This window comes from Carlito syrichta, unplaced genomic scaffold (assembly GCF_000164805.1).
Source record: "Carlito syrichta isolate Samal-C Ts95f unplaced genomic scaffold, Tarsius_syrichta-2.0.1 Scaffold303670, whole genome shotgun sequence".
Classification (NCBI taxonomy): Eukaryota; Metazoa; Chordata; class Mammalia; order Primates; family Tarsiidae; genus Carlito; species Carlito syrichta.
The window spans coordinates 26224-37399 of record NW_007247766.1 but is presented as its reverse complement, the minus strand read 5'-3'; the positions used below and the strand labels follow the sequence as shown (position 1 = coordinate 37399).

The 11176-nt window shown below is 40.2% G+C and overlaps 1 pseudogene; it reads left to right on the top strand.

Annotated features, from left to right (window-relative positions):
• Positions 1–9220: 9220 nt before the first annotated feature.
• Positions 9221–10111, top strand: LOC103261368 (annotated as a pseudogene).
• Positions 10112–11176: the final 1065 nt, after the last annotated feature.

Here is an 11176-nt window from a genome sequence, read left to right as displayed (position 1 = left end):
TAAACTCCAAAAGTTTCTCCAAGAGGTACACACTGAGGACCGTGGAATGTCAGAGTTAGAGGATATTTTCAACTAGAGTTAGAGATAGAGTCACAGCAGTAAGGATATTTGGTCTGGGTCTTGGGGGTGTAAAATTTTTATACAGATACTGGGGAAAGAGTATTTTAAGCAGAAGAAACTGTGATTTGAAAGGTGGAAAAGACATTTCAGGGCAAATACAAGTGGCTCAATTTTGTGTATCAAGAGCAAAGATTGAGCCAAGAAGGTAGTATGGAACAAGATAATAGAAGGCCTTTATTACCAGGCTAAGGAAGCGGTAGAGAACTGCTGAAGATCTTTTGAAAAGGTGAGGCAGAGAGGAAGATGAGACACAGGGCTTGAACAGACACAAGAGGTAGGCACTCAACACTTTCCATGGAGTAATCAATGAATCACATTTCCTTAAGTACATTTTAAAGCTGAAAAGTTTCCTGAGATAATTCCTGCTTTTCTTCAATGTCCTACTAATTTCTTCAATGTTTCTACTAATTCCAAATTGTGTTTTAAATATATCTGTCTCTTCTTGGAGAAAAGCCTCTTTTTGCCCTGTATTCCCCCGTGGTACCCTCCAATTGTGATCCCCTCCAATTTTGATCTCCTGTCATCCTCGTCAGTCCTATTTCCTCCCAGACCTCTTAAAGCCAGTGCTGTTTTCCTAGTCACTGTAGTGTCTGCACCTCTACTCAGGACACTTTTCTTCCTGATTTATTTTCACATCCAGTCATGTAAGTGTGTTCTCATGTCTGGAGTATATCGTCACATGTGTACGTCCTCTATAAGTGTTTATGCTTTTGTGTACTTTACCTTACAGTACTGTATACAGTACAGTAGTACAGTATCTTTATTTCAAGCCCAGGATGCCCGGAAGCAAGTATAAAAGCAGCAGTGATGTAGCTGGTACCGTATAGCCAATTATGTTAGTTGGGTATCTAGGCTAACTTTCTTGGACTTACGAAAAAATTGGGCTTATAAACACATTCTCAGAAGAGAACTAGTTTATATGCATGGGATTTACTGCATCTACTGCCTGGAGTTGTTATAAAGATTAAATGAGCTAATATTTTGACAAAATGTTAAGTGAAGTGACTGGTAGATGGTTACCACTTAGCAAATGTTAACCTAAAAAATAAAGACTAACTTAAAAAAAAAACTAACATCTAATAGATACGCTAAAATAATTTTAACATGAAGAAAAGCACATTTTAAAAAACCAACATCTAATAGATACTCTAAAATAATCTTAATGTGAAGAAAAGCGCATTTACTTTTTCTGCTATCCTTATTCTCATTCTAGTTCCCCTCATTTTCTTTCCCCTCCCTTTTGCTCCAGAGCCTTCATTTATTTGCAAACTTGAGAAATGCACTATAACTGGTTATGCAGACCTCCTCTGCTCTCCCAGAAATCAGCTAGTGGGAGAAAGGCCAAGTAGCAGCTGAAGAGACAGCCACTGAAATTAAATAATTGAGGCGTACTGAAATCCTCCTTGCTTACCTCCAAATATCATTGATGACCACTTTTGGATGACACATGGAACAACTCTGCATATGTTTTGTCTGATAAAGCTCACATATTTTACTCAGTCAATATCAGTCATAATAGCTGAGATCAGTGATTCTTAACCAAGGGCAATTTTGCACCCCAGGGAATATCTGGCAGTGTCTGGAGACAGTTTTGTTACAACTTTGAAGTTCTAGTGGCATCTCACGGTAGAGGACCGGGATGCTGCCAAGCATCCTACACGAGAAGCCCCTCTACAACTTGGAGCTATCCTACACCAGGTGTCAGTAGTGCTGAGGCTGAGAAACTGGTTTACACTGACTCAGTCTTTCCCGTTAGTGCCAGGTGACAGGGATGTGCTCAGGAGATGGCCCTAGAGGATGAGCAAATGGAAAGTCAAGCTCAGTGCTGGGCACACCTGATGGGGAATTGTGGGCCAGGGCAGGTGGAAGAAGGATCCTGTGATCCAGGGAGAAGTGCTGGCCAACGAGGTCTGAAAAAACTTTGCTCATTTGCCAATTTGGTCAAAGTAATGGGAACAGAATTTTCAAGGAATCACAGGGTGGCAGGGCAGTCCTGAGGCAAATGACTGATTTTTTTGTTTTGTTTTACCCTCCCCGTAGATAAGAATGGCAATCTGGAACTGCTGAGATGGAGTAGGGACCCCTCTTAGTGTCCTGCCACTAAAATTCCCAAGCATGGAAATAAAAGAAAATCTCAGCTGGGCTCGGTGGCTCAGCCTGGAATCCCGCGCCTTGAGAGGCTGAGGTGAGTGGATTACCTGAGCCCGCGGGTTCGAGACCTGCCTGGGCAACTTGGTGAGACCTCATCTCTACTATAAATCAAAAAATTAGCCAGGCGTGGTAGCGCGTGCCTGTAGTTCCAGCTACTTGGAAGGCTGAGGTGGAAGGATTGCAGAGCCCAGCAGGTCAAGGCTGCGGTGGCCGGGAGCGGCCACTGCACTCCAGTCTGGGCAACAGAAGGAGACTCCAACTCAAGTCCCTTCAAGGGACATTCCAGGCACCTCACTAGTCCTGAGGAGTAAATGAACAGAAGGTAACAATAGCTTAAAACAATAGCTAAGAGCGTAAGAATCACAGGATGTTTGGTTCCCTGTAACTAAAAATAACATCTTAACATATGTCCCTGAATTTTCAGGAACCTGGAGCCTCACCAAATGGATCCACTGGCATGTGGACCTCAGATAAGGGGGAGCTGAGCCTGAACTCTGCTGTTCTTTGTTCTCAACCTCCTCCTGAAAGTCCTGGCGGAGGTCAGTCCATGAGCCAAAACCAACATTCTTTTCTGCTGACCCTTAATTTTTTAGACAAAACTTCACCTCCTTAACCAACTGCAAATCAGAATACCTTTGAATCCATCTGTGACCCGTGGCCTCCACTTTGAGATGTTCCGCTTATTCAGGTCAAACCCATGTATAACCTCCACGTACTGAAATTTGACTTTGCCTGTAACCTCTGCTTCCCTGCCTCCAACAACCCTTACCTGTAAGTCATGGGGTTCGGGGGGAACTCAGGTACTAAGCATTAGCTGCCTGATTCTCCTTACCCTCCAATAAATGCCTCACTTTCTCTTGTTGCAATCTTGATGTCAGCGTTTGGCTTTGCTGTGCTGGGTGAGTGGACCCAATTTCGGTTTGGTAACACAGCTAATTAATCTCCAGGCTGGATTAGTTTAGCCTGTCTGGGTGTAGTGCAATGCAGTCAAGGTAACGGGGAAAAGATCACAAAGAGCCAGAATTTTTAGAAACTGTCTAGAATATTTAGGATGAAATAAGATATAGGTAAGTAGAACAGTTTTGAGAATTACAAGATAAAATTGAATTTCGGTAATGATTGGACAGTGAAAAACAGAAATTCCTCCAGCTAAACTAGATTTAATGTTGTAGTAGGTTGCAACATATATCCCAAATTCTTTGGCACTCCTTTCAAAGGGTGGAGTCTAATTCTCTTCTCTGAGATTGAGTTGGATTTAGTAACTCACTGCTTTTTCTTGTCTTTTTTCCTTTCTCTTTCTTTCCTTTCCTCTCTCTCTCCCTCGCTTTTTTCATTTATTTCCCCCCTCTCTCCTTCTCTCCTTCTTTTACTCCCTTCCTCCCTCCCTCCCTCTTACCCCTCTTCTCTCTCTGTGTGTGTGTCTTTTTCTTTCTTGGTCTCACTCTGTGACCCAGGCTAGACTGAAGTGATATGATCATAGCGCACTGCAGCCTCAAACTCCTGGGCTCAGGCCACCCTTCTCCTCCAGCCCCCTGAGTAACTGGGACTACAGGTGTGTGCTACCATGCCTGGCTAATTAAAAAAAAATTTTTGTTTTGGCATTAAGATCTTGCTATGTTGCCCAGGCTGGTTGAACTCCTGGCTCCAATAAATAGTCCTGCTCAGCCTCCCAAAGTGTTGGGTTTACAAGTGTGAGCCACTGTTCCTGGCTGGCTTTAGCAACCCACTTCTAATGAACAGGATCAAACCTAACTAATGGTATAAGCTCCTGAGGCTAGATCACAGAGACACATGCTCTCCCTTTTGGGCCACTTATCCTAGGGAGAGTGAGCTTCCAGATCACTTAGTAGTCTCAGGTAGGAGTATGTGTGACTAGAAACCAAGCAGCAGCCAGTTGATGTGTGAAAGAACCATCTGGGAGCAGATCCTTGACCCCAGTCAAGCCTTTATGGCTTAACAGCAATGGAGGAGACCCTGAAATGGAACCACCGGCAATACACAATTACCACATAACTATGTAAGAGTGAAGTGCTTATTAAGGACTGTTACAGACAGTATGCGTTAGGTTTGGTGTGCATCTTAAGGGTAGGAGATATTATTTGCGTAAGAAATAGAATTGTGTGGGTAAGATATGGGATCTCAAAGGAGGCTGCTAGGACTCCAATGCTGACTCACTTACTTGTTTTGTGACCCTGGGCAATTTATTCAACCACTCAGACTTCAGTCTGCTCATTTTAAAAGCAAAGATAATAATTCATAGTTGTAAAGTGCTTATTAGAATGTCTGGGACATAGCAATCATGAAATAAACATTAGCTGTTGTTGCCATTTCTATAGTTATATCACCTTACATTCAGATGGTGATTTAAGTTTACAAAACACTCTGCATATATTCTCAGAAAGCATAGAGCCTAGTTTTTAATAGGCCCAATGAAAGAATTATCACATCAAGTATTAACAGCTATCTTCATGGGGGATCTCAGCACATACAACTCTGGAGCTGGTCATGAGGCAGAAGCATTTGGCGCTGATTGTCCTGGGATCAAGGTGAAGTTTGTTGTCAAATATTGTTATAAGAACAAGCTCAAATAGATTTGGGTGAGAAGTAAATTAATAACATGTTCACATTTCAGACAGTTTAGCTGTCAATGTTATTTCCCCTTGAACTCTTAAAGAAAGGTTATCTAATTTTGGTACCAACTAAATTAACTTTGCAAAAAATGAGATCTGATTTCAAATGTCATGTGCTCTTGCCTATAATACACTTTTACCTATTGGTTATTACTGATGCCAGTTTCATTTGGGTTTCAAAATCTGGTACAAATCTCAAGCTTGAAATATAAAAACACAAAATAAAATGTAAATTTACAGGAGCTTTTCTCAGAAGTTCCTTTCTGCTCAAATGAGTGTCTTTTGGTTGTTTGCTATCTCTGTCACTTGTACCCATGAGCTTTCAGAACAAAGTCAGGCATAGGTATTCAGACAGTGTCACACTTGGGTCAGTTGTGTGTCTTATAAGGTGAGCCAGGCAGAGCAATGTACCTCTTTGGAATAATTCATCTAATTTTCTTTTTAGCCTAATCTTGAAATAGCAAAATAATTGGGGAGAAATTTTAGAAACTTTCCTGGAGAAACAAAATGTGATAAAATATATCAAGAGCATGTCTTTCTTGCCAAGAGTAGGGAATGGCGCATTTTCATCATGTTTACTAGAAAGTAGCAAGAATAAAGTCGAAGCATTTTGAACTGCATGCACTTTAAAAATAAAGAAAAGAACTGTTCTGTTGAAGAGACATAGTGAATCAAAAACAGACAACTTGGTGCTTTTTGTTTTGTGGAGAGGAAACTTTCCTTCATTAAAACTTATATTATTTAGAAAATCACAAGGTCACTTCTAATCACAGTGTGTTTTGTGTGGAGCTGATCCGTTCACTTCAAAGATTTCACTGAAATCAGCCTGTTTTGTCATTTGCACCAGGATAAAGCCTTTAGCAACCACATTTCAAATCCTTTCGTGATGTAAACTGCAGAAATGATGAAATGAAGAGCAGAAACCATTAAAAAACTTCTCAAGGAGAACAATATTTTGAAGCAAACTATTATAGTTAGGTTTTTTTTGTAAATAGGGATAATAATAGCTCCAACTTTATAGGGCTATTATAAAGATGAATTATCATTTTGAGTAAATATTAACAAAGAACTTAGAGCAGTGCACATATTTCATGATATTTAAGTGTGCAAGTGCATAAATAAAAGAATTCTTGTGATGCAGTAACTCAGAATAGAAATAAATGTTAGTGTCAAGAGAGAGATAGGGTAGTAGGTGACTGGATGCTTATTTGTGTGATTATTTATAGCTGCTGAACCAAGCCACTCAGTTCTGCAAAGTTCTTCTAAAAACAGTGATATCAGATGGTTTTTTTTCTTGACTGTTAAATATGCTTTGTTCTTCTTTTCTTTGCTAGGGCTTTCCCTCTAGTTGTTTGGTTCTAGGAGAGTCTTTTAGATGTTTCTTAAGGTCTTGGTGTTAAATTCCTTTGATCATAATGTGCTCTTACCTTATTTTTTTGCCCATTGAATTAGTACAATGCAATTTCAACATGGTGCATCCTCTCAAATGACACACTTACTCCCCACGCCCCCACACTCATGCACACTCAGGAACATTCCCTCGCATGAATGCTGGATAAGTTTCTACTGAAGTTTGGATTTCTTGGTTGTCAGGATACATTTATTTTCCAGAGTGGTTACTCTGTTAAAGGAAAGAGTAGTTGAGTCCTCTGGTTCTTTTTCAAGCAGGTTTTAACTTTCTGTGATCATTTTAACAATTCATATTTGCTTTAGACTTTACAGTTTACAAAGCAATTTCTAGAAATGATCTAATTTTATCCTCATAACAACCCTATAAAGCATGAATATTATTAACTTTGTATCTGAAGGTGCCACAGGTAAGAGGAAGTTGAGTCTCAGAGGGACTAAATTACCCACCCCAACATCACCACTCATTGTGGAGTTAAAAGTTCCCAGACCTAAACTTTATTCCCATCTTACCTTCATTCAATTACTCAAGGTTTTATTTATTTATTTTTAAACTTTTTTTTTATTTTAAAGATGGGGGTACAAATCAGGGTTAGGTATATAAATGCTCATTGTACAGGTAAGGTTCTATTTTTAAAACCAGAATTAAAGCAAAAAATTCAAGATGGTTAATGGTGCTTTTTTTTTTGAGATAATGTTTCATTCTCCTCCATAGTTGCTTACAATAATCAGTTTGACTATTATTTATGTGCATATTAATACCTTTAATGTGAGATTTTAGATTTTGTGGTAGGCAGAATTTAAAGATATCTTCCAAAATTCCTGTTCTCTGATTATTTGATTAAGTGCCAACTTAGCTGACTTTAAAATAGGAAGTTTATCCTGTATTTTCTGGGTGGGCCTACCAAATGTAATCACATGACTCCTTTAAAAACCAAAAAGGAAGTAGAACAGGAAGCCAGAGGAATTAAAAATGTGAGTACCCAATGCACTGTTATTGGTTTGCAGATGGAGAGGGTCGGGTGAAAAGTGTGAGAAGGAGACCCAAGCCCCAGATGAGAATTGTAACTCTGGCTGATACCTTGGTTTTAGCATGTGGTATGACTTGGACATGGTTGGTTTGTTCCCACCAAACCTTATGTTGAGAGTAATCCCCAGTGAGGCGGTATTGGAGGTGGAGTCTAGTGAGAGGCATTTGAGTCATGGGAGTGGATCCCTCAGAGTGGCTTGATGCTATTCTTGTGGTAGTGAGTTCTTGCTCTCATGAGACTGGCTTGGTTCCTGGGAGAATAGATTCGTTTCTATGAGAATGGGTAGTTATAAAACCAGGATGCCTCTCAGGTTTCCTCTCTCTTGGCATGTGCCCACTTCCCCTTCTCTGACATAATTTGATGCCGCTCAAAAACCCTCACCAGAAGCCAAGTAGATGCTGGCACCTTGTTTCTTGTAAAACCTGCAGAGCCATAAGCCAAATAAACCTTTTTTCTTTATAAATTATCCAGCCTCAGGTATAACAGTTTGCACAAGCAGACAGCGTGGTGGGATCCTGTATAGAGAACCCAGGCATGCTGTGTTGATTTTTCCCCTACAGAATTGTGAGCTAATCAGTGGGCACTGTTTTAAGTCTCTAAGATTGTGACAATTTGTCTGCAGCATAGAAAACCAACAAGATCTGGACATTTTAAGTCTATGAATTTCAAAGGAGAAATATGTTATCTTTTTCTTTATCACATTCTTGACGCCACTTGTGTGTCCCTTTTCCTGAACACCTAGATGAGAGGACAGCGACAGTCTTCATTAATCATTGACAAATAAACACTTGGCTCCTGGAGACTCTAAATAGCTTCTTCACATCTTATCAGGAGGTTTTTCACCCCCTGAGCGATAGCAACACTGCTCTCTTTATAAATAAAAAGCATCTGAACCACTTCTATTAGTAATGACGGTATCTACCAAACAGTCTGCACACTGTTTCATCTGTTCACACACTGACCAGGGCCACACTTCTGTCACCACAGGGACTCTGTAACCTTAGAGTTCAGCTTTATCCCCTTTGTATGACTATAACTGGCTCCCTGACACTGGGTCAAAGATTCTTGTCTCCTTCATACAGTTAGGAGAAGACACAGTCAGCGCCTAAATTTTATCCATTGGACATTTTGTCTGGACCAGGAGTTCTATTCCTGGATGTTATGGGTTGAGTTATGCTCCTCAATACTTTATATGTTGAAGTTCTAACCCCCAGTGTCACACAATATAACCATATTTGCAATAGGGTCACTGCAGATGCAGCTAGTTAAAATGAGGTCATACTGGAGTAGGGTGAGCCTTTAATCCAATTTAAGTAGTGTCCTTACAGAAAAACAAAACTTGGACACAGATACACACACAGGGAGAACATCTCATGGAGATAAAGGCAAAGTCCCAGAAGCTATGAGGAAGCCCCAAAAAGATTCTTTCCCTACACCCTCTGAAAGAACCAGTCCCGCTGACACTTTGATCTCAGGCTTCCAGCCTCCAGAACTGTGAGTTGTTATGTTTCTCATTTAAGCACCCAATATAAAATACTTTGTTATGGCAGTCCCAGTAATAAACTAAGTGAGGTGGGAATTCTTCCCAGACTGGCCTTCACTGCAGCTGAAGGGATAACCAGCCCCATGTCCTAATGTCAATCTTGTTATGTTGACCTTTGTGGCAATTTGGTGTTTTTTTTTTTTTTTATTCTGCAAAGGTGTACCTCTTCCAGGTAATGTCTACCTGTAGATTCTTGTATTTGTCAGATGCTCAGAAGCTCCACATAGAGGAACATCAAGTGATACATACTAGCACCAGAATCTGAGTCATCAACATGAGATGGGCCAAGTGTCTGAGTAGTGTTCTATCTATTCAAAAAGAAATGCAGATATGTGATAATGCAGGCTCCAGAGAGGATTGTTGTAGCAGGAAATAATGAAGATATTTCATTTCATTTTCTTTTCTTTCATTTTTTTTTTTTTTTGAGTAGGAGTCTCATTCTGTCACCCAGACTGGAGGGCAGTGGCATGCTCACAGCCACCACAGCCTCAACCTGCTGGGCTCAGGTGATCCTTCCTCCTCAGCCTTCCAAGAAGCCGGAACTATAAGCGCATGCCACCAGCCCAGCTAATTTTTGATTTATTGTAGAGATGAGGTCTCACCAAGTTGCCCAGGCTGGTCTCAAATCCTGGACTCAGGCAATTCTCTCACCTAGGCTCCCCAGAATGCTGAGATTTCAGGCTTGAATCACCACACCCAGCGGAAGATGTTTCATTTTCAAAACCAGCAGATCTTGACCTTATTCAGTCAACTCCCTTTAAACCTCTGGCACTAAAAACACCACCTGGTGTACTTACGCTTAGTGAAAGGCCACAAGATTTTCTGGATTTAGAGAGACCTCCTACAACCCTTCAAAACGAAGAAATCCATGCAGTTGGCAGGCTTAAAAGAGAGCACTCTATGAGTGAAAATGCTGTTCGCCAAAATCGGCAGCTGGTCAGAAATGATTCTATACCTGAGTTGGGTGATGGGCCTGCCGCCGCCACTTATAATCCTCATCACGACAACGTTAGGTATGCATTTCAAATATAGATGCAACAGTTGAAGGAACATCAGATAACATGACTGTTGTAGATGCAGCTTCATTAAAACGATAGATAATCAAATTAAATAGACATCTACAATTTCTAGAAGAGGAGAACAAAGAACATGCTAAAAGAGAAGTGGTCATGCATTCAATTACTGTCACAATCTGGCTGCTTAATAGCTGGCTCTGGTTTCATCACTAGAGGTAATATCAGCTTTCAAAGATATTGTTCCAACATCTGAAAGTATAAAAGATTTGCAAACTTCTTTGTTTCTCTCTCTGTGTTGTTTCCCGTTTTATAGTTCATACCCTGAAAAAGTATTTCTTCCAGAAAGTGTGTGCATGTGTGTGTCAGGGGGGGAGACCTATATTTGTAGAAGTAAAGGTATGTTCTGTCATTCAGCTGTATTCACATTTAACCAATTCTGCAGTAATACTTGCTTAAATTTCTCCCTTTGCATGTTTTGCAAATAAACTCTAGTTTGTTGGTTTTTCTTTTTTAAAGGAATTGATTTTTTTCCTCAGCATTCTGCATAACTAATTCTGAATAGGAGAGAGTGTGTAGAGAATGGACTTAGAAAAGCATCTGTAAAAGAAAAACAATACTTGTCCTGCTTCTCAAACACTATCAGATTAAGCGATTTTGTTAATAAATATTTTTGTGTTCACATTTCAACATTAACACTTTTGAAGTCTTGGTGCCTGATTTAAGAAAATCAAACCACCTAATATTTTATGATTGCCTTCATTGAGCACCTGTACAGATTAAATTAAAATAATTTTTAATATTTCAGCAGTTTATGTAACATGTGTGTGATATGTGCGTTCTTATCTTCATTTTAGTTTTGCAGATGTTTTTCTATAAAGTACGTTTTTACCAAGTCCATGTGTGAATGATTTTTAAAAACGATATAATAAGGTAGAATTGTGGTGTATTCAATAAACTGTCAGCCAGAGGGGGGAAAAAAGACTCAGTGTCTAACCACAGCAAGAAAAATAAAAACCTAAGATTTAGGGACCGTGGATTTTGTGTCAGTTTGTGACATTCTGTGTGATTTGAGCCTTGTCCAGCTCTGCTCCGCTGACTTCTCTATCTGTGGAGTGGGAGTAGGTGAGTGGCCACCACATTCTTCCTAGATATTGTGGTGTAATGTCTGTGAAAGTTTTTAAGTTCTTTGGAAAATGTGTACAAAGCCAGGCTCGGTGGCTCAGCCTGTAATCCCGCGCCTTTGGGAGGCTGAGGTGAGTGGATTGCCTGAGCCCGCGG